General features: G+C 43.7%; 1 long non-coding RNA gene and 2 other non-coding genes across 3 annotated transcripts; 2 read left to right on the top strand and 1 right to left on the bottom strand.

Moving 5' to 3' along the window:
- Nucleotides 1-6,680: 6,680 nt before the first annotated feature.
- On the bottom strand, nucleotides 6,681-7,217 carry LOC117184935 (uncharacterized). The gene is made up of 2 exons (XR_004470407.1): nucleotides 6,925-7,217; nucleotides 6,681-6,874 (listed from the first exon to the last, which is right to left on the bottom strand). It is a non-coding gene; the product is annotated as an uncharacterized lncRNA (long non-coding RNA).
- A 12,982-nt stretch (nucleotides 7,218-20,199) lies between these two features.
- LOC6903703 (5S ribosomal RNA) lies at nucleotides 20,200-20,318 on the top strand. Its single transcript, XR_053335.1, has one exon. It is a non-coding gene; the product is annotated as a 5S ribosomal RNA (ribosomal RNA).
- Nucleotides 20,319-20,650: 332 nt separating this feature from the next.
- LOC6899626 (5S ribosomal RNA) lies at nucleotides 20,651-20,769 on the top strand. Its single transcript, XR_053288.1, has one exon. It is a non-coding gene; the product is annotated as a 5S ribosomal RNA (ribosomal RNA).
- The last annotated feature ends 476 nt before the right edge of the window (nucleotides 20,770-21,245 follow it).

The following is a 21,245-nucleotide window of genomic DNA, read 5'->3' as shown; positions in this document are numbered from 1 at the left end:
CAGCTTTCCATTAAGAAACGACAACGGTACCTGGGTGAAGTCTGACTTGGAAAAAGCAGAAGCGTTCGCTAGAAATTTAGAGACCAGATTCACTCCAGCCGATGTAGCACCTCAAGATCACACGCGAGCACTCTCCTGGTACTTAGAAGCGCCCCTACAGATGTCGATACCAACCAAGCCAGTTTCACCTTCTGAAGTCCAAGCGGAAATAAAAGCTCTTGTGAACAACAAAGCTCCTGGGCACGATTTAATAGATGCCCGCATCGCAAAACTGCTTCCACGTTTCTAGTTGCACTCTACAACGCCATCCTCCGCATCGGCCACTTCCCCACCCAATGGAAGTGTGCAATGATTGTGATGATACTAAAGCCAGGTAAACCAACGTCAGCCCTAGAGTCATACAGACCAATAAGCCTACTGCCAGTTTTCTCCAAGATATTCGAAAGAATATTCTTGAGCAGAATGGTGGCTGAAAGCTGCGTCAAGGAAGCTATTCCACAGCACCAATTCGGTTTCAGAAGACAGCACGGGACTCCGGAACAAGTACACAGAGTGGCTCAACACATCCTCAACGCTTATGAAACTAAGCAATACTGCTCAGGGGTGTTTCTCGACGTGAAACAAGCTTTCGACAAAGACTGGCACAAGGGACTTTTATATAAATTAAAGATGCTACTACCCGCCCCCCAGTATTCAGTCATAAAGTCATTTTTGGGAGAAAGAACGTTTATTGTCACAATCAAGGACGCTATTTCAGACATAAAAATTATCAGAGCTGGAGTTCCACAAGGCAGCGTCCTTGGGCCAATCCTGTACACATTGTTTACACGCGACATGCCGCTACCGCACGTCAACCCAAGCAACTTCCTGGTCGCCACTTACGCTGACGATACTGCTATTCTTTCGTCATCCACCTGCTACAGAGCCGTTGCTGAACAACTTCAAATCTACCTCGAATCCGTGGAAAAATGGGCAAAAAAATGGAACATCACAATTAACGAAACAAAGTCAGTTAACGTAAATTTTACTCTAAGAAGCAAGCACCCACCAGACCTAACCTTCAACGGAAATATAATTCCGCGCAAGAGCAGTCACTGCTACCTCGGTGTCCACTTCGATAAAAGCCTAACTTGGGGACCGCATATCAGAGCTACAGTCATCAAATGTCAAAACAAACTCAAAAAGTTGCACTGGCTCATGAACTCAAAAAGTAAGCTTCCCCTACGCAATAAAGTCATATTGTACAAGGCAATTATAATCCCTATATGGACATATGCCATTCAAGTCTGGGGATGTGCAGCGAAGACGCATCTGAATAAAATCAGAGTCATGCAAGCGAAGGCTCTAAGGGCGATGACAGGTGCCCCGTGGTTTGTTCGGACCACAATGCTGGAAAGAGATCTCCTCATCCCAAAAATTGGAGATCAAATAAACCATCATAGCAGTCGATACAACGATAGGCTCATTAACCATCCAAATGAAACAGCTAGAGGATTACTGCACCCCCAAATCCCACGCAGACTCAAACGTCTCCACCCATTGAACATAAAAAATAGAAAAATTTGCTGAATAACACATCATTAAAATGTATATATAAACCTAATCATTAAACTCTTATAATATGTAGTAAGCCAATGTAAATATCACTAAAATTAGATCATAGTTTAAGTAAAGCTGATTTCTAATAAAGTAAAAAAAAAAAAAAAAAAAAATAAAAATCACTAAAGCAATGATCCATCTAGAAGTTTTATCACTAGCATTAGCCCTTGCGATCGGAACTTTACCTTCCACAACCAACGGGGAAATCATACGATGCTAAGCAAAGCTTACACATAGCTTCCACGACTAACGGAGAAATCGTACGATTTCTAGTGAAGCTTCAAAACATAACTCCCACAGCCCACGCTGCTTCTCTCAATTAGATCTTAAGCCCTTCAGTGAAAGCTTTAACTACTTCTCTCTTATAATCAATCTCTTATCTTGTTTTGAAAAAGAAGAGTTAATGTTGAACGCGAGGGCAATACTTCCCAAACTGTTCGCTGGAGTTTTAGAGTCACAACTGGCCACTACACCACAGTTGAGGAAGCGCTAGTTTTAACTGGCGAGGCCTAAACAGAAGAAGGACAGTTGCCTAGGGTTGAACTTGTTTGTCTTTGAGGTGAAATATTCCTATGTTTTTACCCTGTTCGTTTTTCAGTTGATAATAGGATGAGCCAACTCGTCTAGATACCACGGCTGAATTAAAAACCGGCGCTAACTTTGCATTAAACTTTTTACTAGCATTGCTTTGGCAGAAATTGCGGGCAAGTACTGGCTCTCCAACCTTAAACTCAACTTTTCGACAGCGTAGATTATATCTCCTAGCATTTAGTTCATGTGACTCTTTCACCTTTTTCTTTGCCGATTCGCGAATGATTTGTAGTGCTTCCGGATAACTAATGCGGCTATCCTCCGATAAGAGTTTTAAGCGGCGAAGCAACTCATAGTCTTTCCCATTCAGAATCATATTTTGTCCAAAGGTTAGGAAATAGGGCGATTACCCTGTGCTCTGGTGAATGTTGGATCTGAGAGCAGCACTGATTTCCGGTAATTTGGTATCCCAAGTGGAATGATCCTGGCTTATGTAAGCTCTTATAGCTGCTAACACCGATCTATTGAGTCTCTCACTGGCATTCGCCTGTGGTGAATATATCGCCGTCCGAACATGTTGTATTCCAAAGCGGGTTAGAAAAGCCTGAAAGGCTCCAGAAACGAATTGAGAGCCGTTATCTGTTAATATCACCTCGGGGACTCCAAATGTACAGAACAAATAATTTTCAAGGTATTCGCACACCCGATTGGAAGTAAACACCCTAAGGGGGCATAGGAAATGAAATTTTGTGAAGTGGTCTACGATAATAAGTAAACCAATATGCCCTTTCTTGGATCGGGGATATGGACCCAGCAAATCCATATAAAGTTTTTGAAACGGACGATCAGACACCATTGGTTTTCCCATGGGTGGTTTCAACACGGTGTTCGGGTGCTTGGTGTGACGACACACTTCGCAATGAGTTACATACTCACGTATTTGCTTGTTCATTTTTGGCCAAAACAAATATCTTTTAATCTTTTCGATGGTTTTCCCTACTCCACTATGAGCGGCATTCGGCGGATCATGGGCCCGCGCGATTACACCTTGGGTGAGTTCTCCAGGAATCCACAATTTCCAAGATAGATTATCTATACCCTTATTCCCCGATCAGGTTCGGTTCTTTTGTAGACATAATCATTGAGAATCTTCATTGTCCGTAAGTATTTCTGCTTCATTCGGTTTGCCGAATTTACCTCGTGGAAAAGGGTTATGGTTGTCTTTACAGAAGTTTTCATGCTTGCGAACTTCTTCTCTCAGGCCAGTTCGATCGCTGATTTTGAGATGCAAGAGTTCATATCTGAGGGCTGTTTTTGCGTTACGTTTTAAAATGTCTACTAACTTATTTTCGCTAACCTCGTGTGAGAGCCTGGACACTAATTCTTCGACGGCCGTCTGATAATCGTCAAACGATTCACCCTCTCTCTGACGGCGTTTTCTAATCAACTCCCACAAGTCGAAATCATCTTTAGCATCATCGAATCGTTGTCTAAACGAGGCAGAAAAAGTTTGCCAAGAAAACTGTGGGTTCTTTCTATGGAAGTTCCAAAACCAATCGCTGGCTTTAGCCGAGAAAAGCAGATGCATATTGTCACAGAGTAATTCGTAATCGTTATTTAAAGTGGAGGATGTAAGTGAACGAACCCTGTACAGGAATTCGTCGACGTGCATAGCGTCTTTGGATCCGTCAAACTTTAGTCGCCAGCTGGCTAAGATATTAGCGGCCTTCCCAGGAGCTATCGCCCTGTTAGCGGCATTTGGATGTGGTAATCCCCTTTCCCTTCCGTTTTCTGAAGACAACGAGTTTCCTGATATATTAGGCTCATGATTTTGCCTTGTCGCTTGCACAGGCGTGCTATCTGAAGCTATTGTCATCCTACCTAATTGTTCGCGTAGATTTTCCTCGATCAAAGTCTTCACGAATGAACCTAGCTCCACCATCATATCTTTCTGTTGACCTTTAATCAAGGCTTGCATTACCTCAATGGTTCTTTCCGGCATATCTCCTTCGGCTGACCTATGGCTGATACTGCCCAAAGAGTTATCCCGAAATTGTTGAGACTGCAACCTAGTATGCATCCCTCGGCGCGATGTAGTTCTCCGTCCCTGTTTAGGCCTAGCCCCTCTTGACTTTTGAGGACCTATCTCTGAAGCGTTTGACTCTGGATTGGAGCCTCCTTCTAACGGCACTATACCCGAACCCATGTCGGGTGGTAATTCGGCTGCTAGAGTATTCTCATCAAACGAAAGTTCCTCCGGATTCAACTCCGCCCTACATACGGGGCAATTTTTGTTATTTTTCACGAATTCTTTCATGCAAGTATCATGATACCGGTGACCACAAGACGCCGTACATATTAGTTGAGTTCTTCTTATGGCTTCTTGACATATACCACAGATCTGGGCGTCCCCGTCACCCGACGCCTTGCCCCCCGGGGTACGTTGTACTGGTGACATGGTAAGGTAACCCAATAATACGAGTTCTGATCACTAAATGTGGAAATCCCTAATTATAGGACCAAACTTCAATAAATTTTACAAAATTTTCCTAAATACCCAATATTTGTCCTTTTCGAGACTGACTCCGTCCGATATACGCTTTCTCTTGTCGCCGGAATATAACCTCAATGAAATCTAAATTGGTCTATTGTATGTTTATGTGGTCAGTACTCTGGCAATGGCTAATTTCCAAATCTATATCTAGAAAATTAGACTTCCGAAAGCCATCGATACTCTTCCTTCATAAACTCTTTTGGCGTTATCCTATCATAATTTGGCCGACCTATCCGCCTTTGTGAATAGCTGTCGTATATTCGCAAATTAATTCTGGTAACCTTAAATAAAAAATATAATAATTTGGTTAGGTGTTCCGAAACTCAGAATCTTAAACCCAAAATTCCATCAATATCCTCCGTTACGGTAGTTGGACTGGACTTATTAATTTTAATGTGGAATTTAAAATTGCAACGAGCTCAGTTTTTTGGGGGTTTTAACCAGTAGTAACTAGTACTCGGGCCCCACGTTGGGCGCCAATCTATGTAATGTGCAAGAAATTCTTATTCTTAGAGGTGTGAGATTGTATGTACGGATGGAGGTTGTACCTACATCTTTCGACGGTCAGACACCAATAGTATAGCAGGATTTCGGAACGTGTACCTCTAGCTATGCTCTAACTAGCTCGCCGGAATGTCGTGGGATCTTTCCTACTCTCCTATTTGCCATACGAACACATTCGCAAAGATGTTTTAGGTACACTTGGTTTAATGTTCAAAAGGAACTCTATAAAAGAAATCAAAAAAAAGAAAAGAATGGGAATTTTAACTAACTGGCTAACCGACTACCGACAAATAGTCAGGCTATATTCCGCCGCTCTCGGGGAACTCAGATGACTTTGGCCCCTTCTCTACCCTCCCTACCTTTAGTATGCCGTTTAATCGACAGCATAACCCTAATCAAGCGTATCTCTATTCGATCATCGGACTGCCTCAGGCTCTACTCAGGACAAACACAAAAGGTTTAATGTTCCATTATTATCTACTAATTATTATTTAATAATTCAAAATTTACGAGTTTGGACTTCATGATTTTCTGGATATGCATAAACTTAATACAACGTAATCGGATAAAGAAAGAGGAAATAATAACAATTTATATCTAGTTATAAATGTATATGTATATGTATATAGGAATTATGCATGTGTAGAGAATACGGCGTAAAAGAAATTAAATTGGAAAGAATAGAAAAAAATATGATAATAATATAAAAAGAAGGCAAACGTGAAAGAAAAATTACTAGCCGATCGGCTTTAACTAGCGCACGTATGTATATGGTTGTTCAACATACCGCAATAGAAGTTTTACAAGACGTATATATATATACTTTGAAAATACTCGAGATCTCCGTTTAAGGAAGCTCGTAACTCACTCATACTTTATACGAAATATCCGGCGTGTCCGTTGAGCTCAAGGGGCGACGTGGGAACATATTCTGAGGAAAGGAGAAAAATTATGAATATACATGTCTTCACTTCTAATTCGGATGAAACACCGATTATATCATTTCCATACCAGTTCGACGACGATTCGCAACTTAACGGCTGATCTTAAAACTATGTGGCTTTCACTTGCGCTGATTTTAATTATGGGTCATTATATACATTTTTTGTTTTTCTCTTAACGTCTATACAACACAGAACTAAGATGAATAGCTAGTACGGAATTTAATCTTTAATAAAACAAAGAAAATGGAAAATCTCATAAAGAGACTCAAAATTGATACTTTGGGTACATTTTGATACGACGACTGTTAAACGGCAGTGTGGATCGCAGCAGAATAATGTTTTTATTTCCCCAGTTTGGAAATCACTACACACACAACGAAGAAACTACGTGCGAAAGCTTTAGCCGCGCGCTTAACTCGTAAGCGAGAAGGGTGACGAGTGCGGCATATTAGCTTCTCCGAATTCGCAAGAAAACCGTTCTTGTCGTCTTACTCCAAGAAGTACATCAGTTTAAGTATGCATCCACATAACTTCAAATTTCACTCTAGTATATCTTCGGACGGCTTTTGCTAGTTTATTTGGTTGTAGTTATCGTGGGTTTATGTAGATGCTGGTTCCTGGGAAATCCGAGGCCTTTCCCAGATCTACCAAGAAATCGATGGACTTTGACGACTTCGTTATTGGAGGGGTCAGTTGGTACTTTTTCTCTTTCCCGATGTCGAACGTAGTAAGATTCCCAGTCCTAGGATACGAGACTGTTAAAACTGTTTCACTATTGTACGATTCAAATACCTCTTGTCTTCTTTAAACCAAACCGAATAATACAATCCACCAAAACTTCAATTTAATTGGCACGTGTTTGATTGCACAACGTTTTCAAATTCACTGGATATATATATATATTTGCATAGAAAAATACCTCCGAGTTCGTACAGCTTCACTAAAGCAATGATCCATCTAGAAGTTTTATCACTAGCATTAGCCCTTGCGATCGGAACTTTACCTTCCACAACCAACGGGGAAATCATACGATGCTAAGCAAAGCTTACACATAGCTTCCACGACTAACGGAGAAATCGTACGATTTCTAGTGAAGCTTCAAAACATAACTCCCACAGCCCACGCTGCTTCTCTCAATTAGATCTTAAGCCCTTCAGTGAAAGCTTTAACTACTTCTCTCTTATAATCAATCTCTTATCTTGTTTTGAAAAAGAAGAGTTAATGTTGAACGCGAGGGCAATACTTCCCAAACTGTTCGCTGGAGTTTTAGAGTCACAACTGGCCACTACAAGCCTTGAGGAAAACAAATTTCGAATAATGGTCCAGGACAATAAAAATTCCTATATTTCCACTGCGAGACCTAGGATACGGACCTAAGAAATCAATATAGAGACGCTGGAAGAACCTTTGCGACTCGGCCGCTTTTCCCATCGGTGGACGTAACGGAGCGTTTGGAGCTTTTGACATTTTACATTGCTCGCAGGCTGCCACGTAGTCTTTTACGTCATTGACGAGTCCGGGCCAGAAATAATAACGCCGGATCCGCTCGAGTGTCTTGTGGACCTCACTATGGGAAGCCAGCGGATCATCGTGTGCTCTCTTTAGCACTTCTTTGACCATCCCCCTGGGTACCACAACTTCCAAGCAAACGCATCGTTAAGGTCTCCTTTTACATGCTTGGATCGCCGATAGATCAGAGAATCAACTATTTTAAGGCCGGGCAGTTGAGCCATATTGCTCTTAATTCCCTCTATCAGTTCCAAATATTCTCCAGATTTGAAATGAGCTGACTCAATGTCCACCAGCAAGCCATTGCTGAAATACACTGCAGCCACTTGGTCATATGAGACCCTGGACAAGGCATCCGGAACACCATTCAGCTTCCCTCTTCTGTGTTGGATACTGAACCGGAAACCTTGCAGTTTTAAAGCCCATCTCGCTAACCTCGAATTCAAATCACTTTAAGACATGAGCCATTTCAGCGAGGCGTGATCCGTAATTACAGTGAACTCCTGACCCTCTGCATAGGCTCTGAATCTATTTAAGCACTGCAAAGCATGCCCTTTAACCGCTCAAAAGCTTCCTTGCCTTCTGTTGTCATCACGACTTTTTCTTCGGCTTTAATAGGTCGGTCAACGGGGCGGATACAGACGCAAAGTTGATAATGAATTTTCGATACCATCCTGCCAATCCCAGAAAGCTTCTCAACACTTTCAACGACGTCGGCAATGGAAAATCCGAAATAGTCGAGACTTTTTCGGGGTCAGTGCGAATACCACCCTCTCCTATTATATGCCCTAGGTATCTCACAGAGCGCACACAGAATTTACTTTTCTCGATATTTAAGGTCAAGCCAGATTCCCGAATCCGCGAGGCCACGGTGTCCAAAACGAGTAAATGTCTCTCAAACGTATCTGACACCAGCAATAAGTCGTCCTAATAAACGAAGACTTCGTTTCTAAGCGACGCAGGAATCACTTTATCCATTAAGCGTGTCATGGTTTAAGAGGCATTACAGAGACCAAACGGCATGACTTTATAATGATACAAGGGCCTCCCTCGAACCGTGAATGCAGTTTTGCACCTGGATGCCGGATCCAAGGGGATCTGCCAATATGCATCCTTCAGATCGAGACTACTTATGAACACTGCCTTCGGTAAACGGCTGAGAATGCCATCTATTTGGGGAAGGGGGTACGCATCTTTTTCCGTAACCTCATTCACTTTTCTGCTGTCCAAACAAACTCTGACTTTTCCCGGTTTCCGGACAAGTACTACTGGCGAGGACCAAGGACTCTCAGATTCTTCAATCACTCCTAGTTGAAGCATCCTGTCAATCTCAGTGTACAATAACTTCTCATGCCGGGGAAACTGGAAAATGACGCTGCTTAACGGGCTTCGCGTTTCCAGTGTCTATTGAGTGTGACAACACCGAAGTTTTCCCGAGACCCGATGTCGCAAATGATGGAAAACGTTGGACCATTCCCTGCAATTTAAATTCCTGAATGTCTGTCAGAACGTGCTGCTCTGTGGCGGCTGATATTTCTCCCAACTCTAAGGGTGGGGGCAAAAGATCGAACGACATCCAAAAATCAATTCCTAAATAAACATCCTGTCTTAACGAAGGGATTATGTATATATCTAATTCTTTACTTATACCTTTATACTCTATACTAGTCCTAAATTTACCAACTATTTTCTGAAGACTTCCATCAGTGGTGCATGCCTTGGACAGCACCTTTTTAAACGGCTTCCTGCTGATAATATATTCTTTGGCCAGTTTCCCTCCGATGCAAGTCAGAGCAGCTCCTGTATCGAGCAAACCCACTCGCTTATTATCCAGAAGACCAACTTCAGCATAAGGGCGTTTGTCCCCTTTGTTTCTTCTAATGCTATTTATGTACTTTACTGACTCCCAGAATTTTTTTAACCGCCGACTGCTGCGAGAACTTGTCTTTGCTTTGTCGCCAAAGCTCGGAAACCCAATCTTCCTAATATTTTCCAGCTTAGTATGCCAAAAATACTCTGGCTGACCAGCCGAAAGGGAGTGTGTCATTTCCCGCTCCCCACCACTGCTATATATTCTCACTCCTTTGTCGCCGCTTGCCGGTTGGGAACACTGGTCAGTGGACGAGATGCTGCAGTGCTCCTTTGCGCGTTTTTTTGGCATCGCGCACATGAAGGTTTATAGGCATTAGGAATACCGCATCCATAGCAAAAAATTTTCCCTTTTTTCCGCGCAGTCTTGATACCTATGCCCCTCCTTCCTGCAATTCCAGCATACGAGAGCAAAAGCGCCTATCTCATCCTCTACCTCTCCTTCAGAAAATTCTACGGCATCATCGATGTTTGCTTCCTCCCAGAGCTCTGATATCTTCTTCTTAAAGACCGATGATTTCTGATAACCATGATTCTTACGGACTTCTTAAAAGCATTCCCTCTTCCTGCATATATCCCTCAAGGTTTCCATCGAATCTACACGTATGTTAAGAATTTCATGCTGAATTTCCGGACGTAAATTACGCCTCACAATTTCAATCAGCGTCTTCTCACTAAGAGGCTGGTCGAGTCTATGAGTTAGCTTTAGGATGGCATCGTAGAAACTTTCGAACGTTTCTTTTTCCCTCTGTTTCCTATCCCTTATCATTTGGCGGATATCCACATCCGTTCTGGAGTCTCGGAATTGCTTCCTCAACGCAGCACAAATATCCTGCCAACGAACTACTCCCACCGACTTGTGGTATCGCCAAAAGAAATCAGATGCCTTGCCATCAAATAGCGAATTCGCATTACCACACAGAAGTGAGCAATTTCCCTCTAACGTCTGATGAGTAAGGGCCTCAACTCTATTGATAAAGCTATTGATTCCTATTGTATCGGTGGTTCCTGAAAATCTTAATTTCCAGTTCGACATTATGTGGCCTACATTGTCTGGTCTTTGGGCCAATTCTGAACTTACCGATCGGGCGCTGGTAGCACGCGGAGGTAATCCCGAATCTGGTTGCTGCCCATTGATTCCTAGTAGCTGCTCCAAAGAAGTATTCCTGCTAGTATTTTGTTTGGATTTGGCGTTTGTCTTTGCTGCTCCATATTATTTATGTGAGCTTCTACATTGGTTTGAATGAGATTCGCCATTTGTTCTGTCAACTGAGTTAACAGCTCGTTCTGCATAGCCTTGACAGCGGCTGCAATTTCGGCAGACGTCTGGCTCATCTCGACGATGGACGGGTTCTCGCTCTCACTTAGCTCTTCACTTCTCGTTTCGGCCAAATCTGATAAGCTATCTGCTCTTGGGATTGGTACGAGTCTAGATTGCTGCCTCGTTAACACAGATGTGCTAGCTGGATTTGTAATGGTTTGAGCTATGCAAACCGAATCACAAGTTGGGCAAGTTGTTTTAACAGTGAAATGCGTTTTTATACATGCCTTATGAAACGGATGTCCGCACTTCGTTTTATAATTTTCCCCAGTTCCCAACTCTGACTTGCATAAGCTGCATTCTATGCTTCGAGGAGGCACCCCTTTTCGTGGCGATCTATTCAGACCCATAGAACTATTTAATTTCTTCCCAGAATTAATTACATCATATTGCGGAATAAACCCCAATAAATGTATCAAATCTATTTATGTAGCCTGTATAATGAATGTATGTATGTGAGTATATATAAAAAAAATATAACAAAAATAAGATATAAAAAAAATTATAAAAAAAATATAGAAGAAAAATATAAAAATGATTCTATAAAAAAAATATATAAAGAAATTTAATTCATTGAAATTATATTATCAAAAGAAAAGAATGATCTCCCGACTCCCAATAGCTCCCTGCAGAAGCTGCACACCAATTGTCCGCTTTTTTGGTAACGTCTAATAGCAAATTTATGAAACTGAGCAACACATATAAATCGTGGACAGGAGGCATTTCATGACAAAAAAACTCTCCTTGTTTCCTACTCGACTCAATTTCTCGATCACAAACAAATAGAAGAACTGCCATGTTTCCGTTCCAGTCCATCTGCCGTGGTCAGAGATTCATCCCTAAGGTTGAATCAACTTGATTTTCAATCGTCAGAATGGCTTTTCAACAAAAACATCAAAACAAATAAAAGATAAAGTTACGTGAAAACTATCGCTAGGTAAATGTGGTCAGAAGGCAACTGCTCGCAGCCGACCCATTCTGAATTCCTATGCATTCTATCCCAGTCGTCCCTTCACTTGTTGAAAATATAGAAATCCCGCTCGAACCCACATCTCACTGGACAGGTTATCGCCTCAGGCTAATTTGCCAGCATTCCAAGTTTTTGTCATGGTTCCATGCTCGCAGAAAACTTTGTAGTGAAACAGATATTTGCCATCAAAGCTATACGCTAGGTTAGGTTAGGTTAGGTTGAGGCGGCTGCCGGGCTCGCTCGGAGCCCGTCACACTTAGGCCGGTTTCGGCCCGTTGTGATACCGCATAGGATCATTTCCTTCCTGCGTTGTGAGACTTCCTGTCAGCAATTATCCCATCCAGATGCTCTCACAAAGCTCGCTATCCTTCTGGGACATAGTTTGGACATCTCTGAGATGTCGTGTAGAAAGGCTGAGCCCAGGTGTTGTAGCCTTCTTCTGCTGAGAGCCGGGCAGGAGCAGAACAGATGTTCCACTGTCTCCTCCTCTTCCTCGTCTCTACAGCTGCGACAAAAATCGTTATGTGGGGCCCCCAGCCTGTTAGCGTGGGTGCCTATTAGCCAGTGTCCCGTGAGGGAACGAGTGACTACGCTGCACCTTTTCCTGCTTAACTTGAGGAGCTCGGAGGTGCGCTTCATGTCCATGGTCGGCCATGTTTGCCGAGTTGTGCGACATCGAGGCACTGTTTGCCACATATCGTTTTTTAGTCGCTTGTATTGCTCCCTTATGATGAGCTTACAGGTGGCCATTGGCATACAGATATCCTCCTTGTCTTGGAGAAGGGGGATTGTAGTGCCAGATCTGGCCAGCTCGTCCGCTATACAGTTGCCCTCGATGTCCCGGTGGCCCGGGACCCAAATTAGGCTATACGCTAACCAGCGTAAACTTTACGGACAGCTACCATACGCTATTCACTCAGACAATACAAGGTTGTAAATAAGACAGACGGGAAAGAAGACAATTGTGGTCAATGTAATGTTATTAATTAATCGGAGTCAATCCGATGTACAACCCAAGGTGGCCCCACGTTGGGCGCCAAAAATAAAGATCTTCTTAATTATTACTGTAATGGGTAACGAGGGCGAGATGGTATTACTCGGCTATGACCGGCACGTATTGTTTCCGGCTGCTGGCTCGTCGGCAAGGGGTGGAGTTATTTTCTTGTCATAGTCCGAGGCCCTTTACTTTCTTTATTTTAAATTTTACTTGCAAGAAAAAAACAAGCCATACACTTCACCGGACAGAGTTCACTACAAATGACCACATAACACGGACGATTACCTAAAAGACAGACGGACGATCCTCAGCTGTTTCGAGGACCCCTTGCCCACCCTACCTTGGTCATGCCATTCCATACATCTATCTGTCGGCCATGACCCCTTGGTGTGCCGACACGCGCTACAGGGGCTTGGAAGGGGAGATCATAAGAAGGGGCTAGTTAAACATTATAATGATATTTATTGGAACTAAATTATACATAAAAATACGGGGTATATGTTCCCTCCCATAGGCTACCTGGGCCTGGTTCCCTTGAACTAGGATCAGGTAAACTTATAAACTAGTATTTGAATAAATGTACCATGGTAAAGATTAAAATTTAAAGATAAAATATAAATGTTGATTCTTAAGGGCTACGAAACGGTAAGGCAATTTGGTCGGAACACCCATAGACAATTTCTTCCATGCCCAAATGATTGTGATCAAACACCTAGTAAATAAACTCACTTTTACGGCGGATCCACCATCGAAAGTGCTTTCTGATGGTTGCTGCAAAACTGTAGTTAATATGATATTTTGGGTTCGGGTGTATTATTATTGCATTTCGGTTATAAACATATTGGTTTTTGTTATTTTTATACCCGATACTCAAAATGAGTATTGGGGTATATTAGATTTGTGGTGAAAGTGGATGTGTGTAACGTCCAGAAGGAATCGTTTCCGACCCCATAAAGTATATATATTCTTGATCAGCATCAATAGCCGAGTCGATTGAGCCATGTCTGTCTGTCCGTCTGTCCGTCTGTCCGTCCGTCCGTCTGTCCGTCTGTCCGTCCCCTTCAGCGCCTAATGCTCAAAGACTATAAGAGCTAGAGCAACGATGTTTTGGATCCAGACTTCTGTGATATGTCACTGCTCCAAAAATATTTCAAAACTTTGCCCCGCCCACTTCCGCCCCCACAAAGGGCGAAAATCTGTGGCATCCACAATTTCGACGATACGAGAAAACTAAAAACGCAGAATCGTAGAAGATGACTATATCTTCTAGAGTGCAAAATCTGAACCAGATCGTATAATTATTACAGCCAGAATCACGAAAACAATTTCACTCATTCTCGCTCTGTCTCACTCTAACACACAGGTTTCATGGTCGGTTTTGCCAATTGCAAAATATGAGTTCAAGGATCTCAGAACCTATAAAAGCCAGAGCAACCAAATTTGGTATCCACACTCCTGTGATATCGGACCTTGACCGTTTCCTGTCCAAATTTCGCCACACCCCCTTCCGCCCCCGCAAAGGACGAAAATCTGAGGCAACCACAAATCTCAGAGACTATTAAGGCTAGAGTAACCAAATTTGGTACACACACTCCTTTAAGATGTCACTATAAAACGTATATCTCAGAATTTCACCCCACCCCCTTCCGCCCCCACAAAGGACGAAAATCTGTTGCATCCACAATATTGCAGATTTGAGAAAACTAAAAACGCAGAGTCATAGATAATGACCATATGTATCTATCAGATTGCTGAATCTGGATCAGATCAGATCATTTTTATAGCCAAAAGGAACAAATCAATTTGCAGTGGCTACGCAGCGCCCGACGTCACGCTCAGACTGATTTTCTGTCTCTCTCGCACGCACTCTTTGTCGTGTCGTTAAATATTAGCGGCGTCTGCCGGAGGAGAGCCATACTGACTTAGTATCGGGTATAACCGTAGAGTTGCGGTGTCCGCAGCAACTCACAACGTTCCACCTCGTTTTTGTTTTGATGTGTGCATTGAAGGTTATCTATTTATGGATTTGTTTTAGTTTCATATTCACTCTTCCTCGTGCCCTTCTTTTCCTACTCTTTGCTCCCTCACTGCTGTTCTTCATTTCTGCATTTCTTTTTTATGTATATTTATGTAAACTTAAATAGCTGTTCTGCTATTGGCTGTCCTGCTAAATAGCTGTCCTATTGGGCTCTGCCTTTGCTGCTTGCGTGTTCTCTCTCTCCCCCGCTTTCACTCTCTGCCTATGCGCGCATCACCTTTGGCTCCGCTCGCCCTCTTTATTTTTTTGGGGCATTACCCTTGCAGCTCTGAGTATTCAATTCCAACAACACACTAACACTTTCCTTCACTATGTAAACTGCGGATCTTAATTGGGCCTTGTTAACTTAATTTGGCAAGTGGCACGTTTAGGTAGGATTTGAGCGATTTTCCTCCTTTTTCTCCGTTCGTATTTCGCCGGTTGCTGAACTTTTCGCTATCGCGGATTATCGACCGTCCCGCTTTGTGGCCGCCGCCTCAACGACGTCGATCAGGCTGCCCGCGAAGGTCGAGCCTCTCAGAATTTTTTTCTGCGTCTCTGCTCCCTCGCTCTGTGCTGCGACGGATCAGCTGCTTGGAGCGCCGCTGCTTCGCCAGCCCAAATTGCTAGGCGCCAAATCCGTCAATCTTGGCCCCAGTGGCCGACCTAGCTTCAGTTTTCCTAGTCCCGCGACTTTTGCTTTGCTACTGCTGGATACCACCCGTGCTTTGACAATATTCTTTTCTTGACTTTGAAACTTTTTCGTTAATGTTTTTGCTGAGCCTGTTCGGGGCGATGTTGGTCGCTCGACATCCAAATTCCAAAAGGAAGATGGACACGTTCCCATCCACTATGAGACCGGTCGGATCCGCTGGATGACATTCGAATGTCATCGCTTTCTCCTCTTTCTCTTCAACTGCCATCAGCGCAAACTCACCCCCAGAGGGAGCCAACCTTTCAGAGCACCGTTTTAGAGCCCCTGACTCTGTAATGTGCAAGAAATTCTTATTCTTAGAGGTGTGGGATTGTATGTACGGATGGAGGTTGTACCTACATTTTTTGACGGTCAGACACCAATAGTATAGCAGGATTTCGGAACGTGTACCTCTAGCTATGCTCTAACTAGCTCGCCGGAATGTCGTGGGATCTTTCCTACTCTCCTATTTGCCATACGAACACTATTCACAAAGGCGGATAGGTCGGCCAAATTATGATAGGATAACCCCAAAAGAGTTTATGAAGGAAGAGTATCGATGGCTTTCGGAAGTCTAATTTTCTAGATATAGATGGAAATTAGCCATTGCCAGAGTACTGACCACATAAACATACAATAGACCAATTTAGATTTCATTGAGGTTATATTCCGGCGGCAAGAGAAAGCGTATATCGGACGGAGTCAGGCTCGAAAAGGACAAATATTGGGTATTTAGGAAAATTTTGTAAAATTTATTGAAGTTTTGGTCCTATAATTAGGGATTTCCACATTTAGTGATCAGAACTCGTATTAATGGGTTACCTTAACATGTCACCAGTACAACGTACCCCGGGGGGGAAGGCGTCGGGTGACGGGGACGCCCAGATTGTGGTATATGACCTTAATTGACAATATTCGCGCTAAGCAAGATAAATTACCAGATTTGAAGATTCTCAATGATTATGTCTACAAAAGAACCGAACCTGATCAGGGAAATAAGGGTGTAGATAATCTATCTTGGAAATTGTGGATTCCTGGAGAACTCACCCAAGGTGTAATCGCGCGGGCCCATGATCCGCCGAATGCCGCTCATAGTGGAGTAGGGAAAACCATCGAAAAGATTAAAAGATATTTGTTTTGGCCAAAAATGAACAAGCAAATACGTGAGTATGTAACTCATTGCGAAGTGTGTCGTCACACCAAGCACCCGAACACCGTGTTGAAACCACCCATGGGAAAACCAATGGTGTCTGATCGTCCGTTTCAAAAACTTTATATGGATTTGCTGGGTCCATATCCCCGATCCAAGAAAGGGCATATTGGTTTACTTATTATCGTAGACCACTTCACAAAATTTCATTTCCTATGCCCCCTTAGGGTGTTTACTTCCAATCGGGTGTGCGAATACCTTGAAAATTATTTGTTCTGTACATTTGGAGTCCCCGAGGTGATATTAACAGATAACGGCTCTCAATTCGTTTCTGGAGTCTTTCAGGCTCTTCTAACCCGCTTTGGAATACAACATGTTCGGACGGCGATATATTCACCACAGGCGAATGCCAGTGAGAGACTCATAAGCCAGGATCATTCCACTTGGGATACCAAATTACCGGAAATCAGTGCTGCTCTCAGATCCAACATTCACCAGAGCACAGGGTACTCGCCCTATTTCCTAACCTTTGGGCAGAATATGATTCTGAATGGCAAAGACTATGAGTTGCTTCGCCGCTTAAAACTCTTATCGGAGGATAGCCGCATTAGTTATCCGGAAGCACTACAAATCATTCACGAATCGGCAAAGAAAAAGGTGAAAGAGTCACATGAACAAAATGCTAGGAGATATAATCTACGCTGTCGAAACGTCTTACTCCAAGAAGTACATCAGTTTAAGTATGCATCCACATAACTTCAAGTTTCACTCTAGTATATCTTCGGGCGGCTTTTGCTAGTTTATTTGGTTGTAGTTATCGTGGGTTTATGTAGATGCTGGTTCCTGGGAAATCCGAGGACTTTCCCAGATCTACTAAGAAATCGATGGACTTTGACGACTTTGTTATTGGAGGGGTCAGTTGGTACTTTTTCTCTTTCCCGATGTCGAACGTAGTAAGATTCCCAGTCCTAGGATACGAGACTGTTAAAACTGTTTCACTATTGTACGATTCAAATACCTCTTGTATTCTTTAAACCAAACCGAATAATACAATCCACCAGAACTTCAATTTAATTGGCACGTGTTTGATTGCACAACGTTTTAAAATTCACTGGATATATATATATATTTGCATTGAAAAATACCTCCGAGTTCGTACAGCTTCACTAAAGCAATGATCCATCTAGAAGTTTTATCACTAGCATTAGCCCTTGCGATCGGAACTTTACCTTCCACAACCAACGGGGAAATCATACGATGCTAAGCCAAGCTTACACATAGCTCCCACGACTAACGGAGAAATCGTACGATGCTAAGCAAAGCTTACACATAGCTTCCACGACTAACGGAGAAATCGTACGATTTCTAGTGAAGCTTTAAAACATAACTCCCACAGAACCACGCTGCTTCTCTCAATTAGATCTTAAGCTCTTCAGTGAAAGCTTTAACTACTTCTCTCTTATAATCAATCTCTTATCTTGTTTTTAAAAAAGAAGAGTTACTGTTGAACGCGATGGCAATACTTCCCAAACTGTTCGCTGGAGTTCTAGAGTCACAACTGGCCACTACAACTCCAAAACCCCCTGTAGCAGTGAGACTATTGCTGCCCATACAACGCCGTTGGCGGTCCATTTAGTTTTCGCCCTTAGCTCAGCTACAAGCCTCTTACAATATTCCGCCTAGTCTAATCTCAGACTCCCAGCATGCCTATCGGAAAGGAACATCCACCGAAACGGCCCTACACACGATCACATCGATCATAGAAGCGTCCCTCAACTGTAAGGAGTACACCCTGTTAGCCTTTCTCGACATAGAAGTGCTTTTAACAACATCCTTCCGACCGCCATCACGGGCGCAGTGACGGATCGATCAGATTCTGCAATGCAGGACGGTTGAGGCATCACTGGGGACGTCAACATGCACCAGATTCGTCTGCAGAGGCACACCGCAGGGCGGAGTCCTCTCGCCCCTCCTATGGAACGTGGCAGTGAACACACTGCTGAGGGAGATAGAGAGGGGTGGCTGCGTTTTGTGGTGGCCGGGGAAGCGCTAGTCTTCAGCAACAACGCCAAGTATCTTGGCCTAATCCTCGATAGAAAGCTCGACTGGAAATTGAGCATAGAGAATAGAGTAAAGAAAGCCACAGAGGCCCTCTATACTTGCAGGAAAGCCATCGGAATAAAATGGGGAATGACACCCTATATAGTTCGGTGGCTTTACACCGCCATCATACGACCGATCATGCTCTATGGAGTGGTGGTATGGTGGCCAGCCTTAGACAAAAGGACATGCCTCAATAAACTCAGCAGAGTTCAACGCATGGCAGAGCTATGCATAACCGGCGGGCTACGCACTACTCCATGGGAAGCCCTGGATACTGTGCTGGACCTCCTCCCTGTAGACCTCATGGGAAAGAAAGTGGCAACACTTTCCGCACTCAGAATGAGAGAAGCCAGACTGTGGAAAGCGTCCGCGGTTGGGTACTCGGGAATCCTGACGAGACTCCCGAAATTACCAGAGGGGACAGATTACTGTATTCCTAGTGATCACCTCTCGACGCCTTTCCAGGTATCAATCCCACCTAGGGAGGACTGTGAGATGGGCGAACCAGGTTAAGTTAGACGGCCGCGTGGGAGGCGGAGTCTACTGCAGCGAGCTGAACATCAGTCACTGCTTCAGGCTCCCGGACCACTGGAGTGTGTTCCAAGCGGAGGTTGTAGCCATGAAGGAGGCCATTTCCATCGTCTCCAAACTACTTCTAGGCACGCACTTAGTGTGCGTTTTCTCGGACAGCCAAGCAGCTATTTAAGCTTTAGGCTAAATATCGTCGAACTCAGCGACCGTAAATGACTGCCGCAGGTCTCTGCACGAGATCGCAGAGCAGTTCGACCTCCTCCTTATCATCGAGGGGAACGACGCCGCCGACGAGCTAGCAAGGCAGGGTACTACGAAACCTCTCCTATCGGAGAGGAAGCACGTAGCGATGCATCTGGCTACGTGCAGGCTCCTCACGCACGAATTGTTCGAGCAAAATGCCAATAGGAGATGGCAGCAAACTGTTTCCTGTAAAATCTCAAGATTGATATGGCCATATCGATCGAAGAAGCGCTCAGCCGAGCTGTATAGACTCAGCAGAGCACAGTGCTCTGCAGTTACTCGACAGAAGCCTCCGGATGGGACTGCCCTTAATTTGCAGCAGCCTGTTCTCCATGGTTTTTAGGCATTGGGAAGGGGCACACGCCCATGCGTCATCACAACGGACCTTCTACAGGTCCAAGTGAGCTTGGGAGGGTTTCATCACTCCCCCAAGCTACCGCCTGAACCTAACCTAACCTAACCATTGTTCGAAAGGGAACGGCACTTCTTTTTCTAAATAATTGCATAAATACAGGCACCACATATCACATCCAGTCCCTGCCAGCAGATCCTAGTCTAGTCGTTTGAACTAAAAACACATCATATTGTTAGTTTTGGTCAGACTGAATGCTCCAGTCGAAGGCAGAACGCAAAGGAAAACCAACGTTCAGCTCGCAGGCTTTCGCCAACGACCATACTACGCTGAATACATCGGTTCTCGTCCGATCACCGAAATTAAGCAGCGTCGGGCGCGGTTAGTACTTAGATGGGGGACCGCTTGGGAACACCGCGTGTTGTTGGCTTCGTCACCAACTTTTTTGCCTTTTGACGTATTTTCCTTTCATTTTTTATTTTTCTTTTTTCGTTTTTATTTTACTTAAATTATATTTTGGCTAAGGGACATGGATACTATTAAAATGTATTTTACTATTGTTCGAAGGGGAACGGCATTTGATTTCACTTTCTAAATAATTGCATAAATACAAGCACCCCATATCACATCCAATCCCTGCCAGTAGATCCTAGTCTAGTCGTTTGAACTAAAAACACATCCTATTGTTAGTTTTGGTCAAACTGAATGCTCCAGTCGAAGGCAGAACGCAAAGGAAAACCAACGTTCAGCTCCCAGGCTTTCGCCAACGACCATACTACGCTGAATACATCGGTTCTCGTCCGATCACCGAAATTAAGCAGCGTCGGGCGCGGTTAGTACTTAGATGGGGGACCGCTTGGGAACACCGCGTGTTGTTGGCTTCGTCACCAACTTTTTGCCTTTTGCCGTATTTTCGTTTCGTTTTTCATTTTTATACCCGATACTCAAAATAAGTATTGGGGTATATTAGATTTGTGGTAAAAGTGGATGTGTGTAACGTCCAGTAGGAATCGTTTCCGACCCCAAAAAGTACGTGAGAGCGTCAGAGCTTAGAAAGACGGAAGGGAAGGCTGTCATTCTATGTACGTTGAGTAAGGTGAGTTGGAAAGAAGATCCTTCCACTGCTAAACTGTAATCCATGTGACACCTCAATGAGCTGGAGAGAGAGCACTACCTCACCATTCAATGTACCCTGGAGTGAGTGCAGGTGAGTGCGAAAAGGAAGCTTCCCTCCAGGAAGCGAATGTGCGTGTGGGTCTGCGAAAAAGTGAAAGAGAGAGTGCATTTTGCAGTGCAGTTTTGTATCTTATTTTATTTCACGTTCCCGCTGTGGCAGCTCCTACATACATATGCTGGC

This window comes from Drosophila pseudoobscura, chromosome X, assembly GCF_009870125.1.
Source record: "Drosophila pseudoobscura strain MV-25-SWS-2005 chromosome X, UCI_Dpse_MV25, whole genome shotgun sequence".
Lineage (NCBI taxonomy): Eukaryota > Metazoa > Arthropoda > Insecta > Diptera > Drosophilidae > Drosophila > Drosophila pseudoobscura.
This window is presented reverse-complemented; position numbering and strand designations above follow the sequence as displayed.